Here is a 3,320-nt window from a genome sequence, read left to right on the forward strand (position 1 = left end):
ACTGCATCTTGCCTATGCCGCACGGCCATCACTCATCCATTTGTTGTTGTGAAATTGTTAGATATTACTGCACAGCCAGAATTAGAAGCACAATCATTTCGCTACACTCGCACTAACATCTGCTGAGACCAATAAAATGTGATTTGATTTGATTTACACCAGAGCAAAGGTCAGTGTTCAGGACTGTAAATAAATGCAGAGTTGCAGACATTGCAATACATTTTTTACTTGGAGATGGTGTGACATGATACATGTACAGTACAACAAGTAAGACATTAATTTGAGACTATATTCAAGTTCTCCATTGTGTGTGTGGCACATGTCGCCCTCCCTAGTTTTCCCCCCAATTGGAGACAAACTTTTTTGTGTGTATCTAATTTTTATTTAGAGTTTGCAGTAACTTTTCATTTAGAAATTGCATGCTTTTTTACTTTGTATGGTTTACCTTGGTTTGCTGTGTTTCTCTTCCTTGTTTGCATTATTTATTTTAGACTCCTCTCCCTTGGCTGGTCTCCTTGGAGACTACGATTGGCCTAAAGAGCTACCTGCTTAGTTAAAGTGGAGCTCCGCTGGGAGTACAGGGCTTAGCATGTCTGTTGAGGAGGTGGAAAGAAGCTTTTTGCTTGGAAAAGTTTCATATTTTTGCAAGTTGGGTAATTGCATATGGGAGAACAATTGGAGGGAAAGAGAGAGGGGGTTGGAAAGACTGAGGGAGGCAGAGGATAGGTTTTGAATCTGTTGAAGCTAGCAATAACAAGGAACAAAGTATGTTGAGGAACATTGGTGTCAAGCTCAAACAGAGTGAGCTGGATGCAAGTTTGAGTTCTTGAGGTGAAATGGAAGGGTTAGAAGGTGTTGAGCTCGGAACCCGAGCCTTGCATTGATGGACATGGTAATGATAAAGAAACGTTTTTGGTCCAGTGGGAGTGAAATTTTGAAGGGGATGTAAACCTGGCCTTTTGGCTGATCCATGGGTGGTTTCAGGTTGGGTGGAAAAGATGGTGGGTGCTGTTGAGGCGGGGAAGGTAACCTGAATTGAACTTGTGATGTTTGTTTCTTCATATCAGAAGGTACACACGCTCTGTGTGATGCAACTTGGGGAAAGAGCTGTATCTTTCTTAGTTACTAGGCACCATTTTGAAGAGTGATCTCTGGGTTAGCGTTTAAGTGTGGAGCAATTTAAGTTGACAATTCCTAGTGTTTGTGACGCTCGCTGTTTGGTGCGACTTTGCACGTTATCTGACAAAGTAATGTTAGGATATGAGTTCTGCTGTTAGAGCGTTTGTGCAGGATACACTGGTGTTATAGGTTTCGTGCAGTGGTGTGTGTAGTACTTTAAAGTATTTTTACTTAAGTAGTTTTTGGGGGTATCTGTAATTTACATATTTTGTACAACTTTTACTTCACTACATTCCTAAAGAAAACAATTTACTCTTTACTCCATATATTTCCCTGACACCTAAGTCCTTGTTACATTTGGAATGTTTAGCAGGACAAGAAAATGGTCCAATTCACACACTTATCAAGAGAACATCCCTGGTCATCTCTACTGCTCCTCCTCTGGTGGACTCACTAAACACAAATTCTTCGGTTGTAAATGATGTTGGAGTGTCGCTGGCTATCCCATGAATACAAATGTAAAAAAATTGTGCTGTCTGGTTTGCTTAATATATGGCATTTGAAGTGATTGTTACTTTGTCATTTTAAATATATTTAAGACTTTTAATCATGTTTTACTGGGTGACTCACTTTTACTTGAGTCATTTTCTATTAAAGTATCTTTCTTTACTCAACTATGACAGTTGGGTGCTTTTCCCACCACCGGTGTCATGTAGGAGGGAGGTTTCAAGATGTGGATGGTGTGAAGGAGGACATGGGACAAAGGAATGTGTCGTTGGGGGAAGAAAAAAATATAGCGTCAACTGTAGGGGTGCCCATGCATGTTACTGGGAATTGGCAGTGTGCGATTTGAGTGGCAGGTTAAGGTGGTCGGAGTAATGCAGACGTCGTATGAGGGTCGATCAAGGGTGAGGGATTGAGAGGATCCCTGTGAGTAGATCTGTCCCAGAACAGAGGGATAGGCTAATGAGTATACTGTATGTTTCAGTAAGGTTTGCTTCGTAGTGTTCATAGCAATGGTTATGAACTGTACTGCAGAGATGGAAAATAGATGTTGTGGTGGCAGCTGCAGCAGGGTACGAGATTTGACTTCAGAAGAGTTACAGGGTGTGTTGAGTGGTAGTGTCCTGTCCTCTCAGGTCGTTGGCCTGGGGTAAGACCGGATAGTGTTAAAGTAGTGGAATAAGGTGCTGGGTTTTAATTAGTATAGGGTTAGTCGGAAGGGTAATTCAAAATGTTATTTTTCCCATTTCCCCTTTTTCCATTTTGTGTCACAAAGTGTAATGGATTTATACTATAGTTTATTTTGGGGCGGTATTGCAACATAATGGATGCCAACCACTGTTAAATTCCACCGAAGAAGACAACTTCTGGACTGCTGCTGAAGGATTAAGTGTTATGTATGGTACAACGTGCACACACCCAAGCAAAGCAGGCAGTCACCAGGCACCAAAGAGCAATAAAACAACGCTTTGACAAGGCACACACAGTGAAGAAGCAGATCATCCAAGTGTCAGACTGGGTCCGAGCCGATCGGCCACAGTGGTCAACAAAATGGCCTCATTCTGGTTGGACCCCCGCCAGCTGCATCAGGAAAGTCACTGCCCCTCATGGAATATAAATGCCCACTCCGTTCTCATGTGCTAGTACAACATAGACATACAGGCCAGAGACATGGTAGACCTCCTCCACCACTACCACCTGTGTCCCAGCCTCTGTGAGCTCCCAAAGGGCCAGAGCCACAAGCAGCGGCAGCAGAAGATCGGCATATGAGGGCACAGACTTGCCCTGCTCATCTGGAAGACTACCTAACCTCCTTTTGTACTTAGGCTCCGTTAGGTGTTTTAGCCCAGGGTTTCCAAAACTCACATCTCTTCCCTTTTACCACATTTTTATACATTACAGCCTTATTCTAAATTATTTCTTTAAAAAAATAAATCATAATCAATCTACACACAATATCCCATTAAAAATGATGGGGTATTGTGTGTAGATTGATGAGGGAAAACAACTATTTAATTACTTTTAGAATAAGGCTGTAACATAACAAAATGTGGAAAAAGTCAAGGGGTCTGAATACTTTCCAAATGCACTGTATGGTACCAGTCCATGGTTTTGGAAAGGGAGGGGTGGGGGGATGCTATGTATGGATGTGCTGTACTTCGTACTGTACGCAATGGAGAGTGTGCTGCTTTACGTAC

This window comes from Oncorhynchus mykiss, chromosome 12, assembly GCF_013265735.2.
Source record: "Oncorhynchus mykiss isolate Arlee chromosome 12, USDA_OmykA_1.1, whole genome shotgun sequence".
Classification (NCBI taxonomy): Eukaryota; Metazoa; Chordata; class Actinopteri; order Salmoniformes; family Salmonidae; genus Oncorhynchus; species Oncorhynchus mykiss.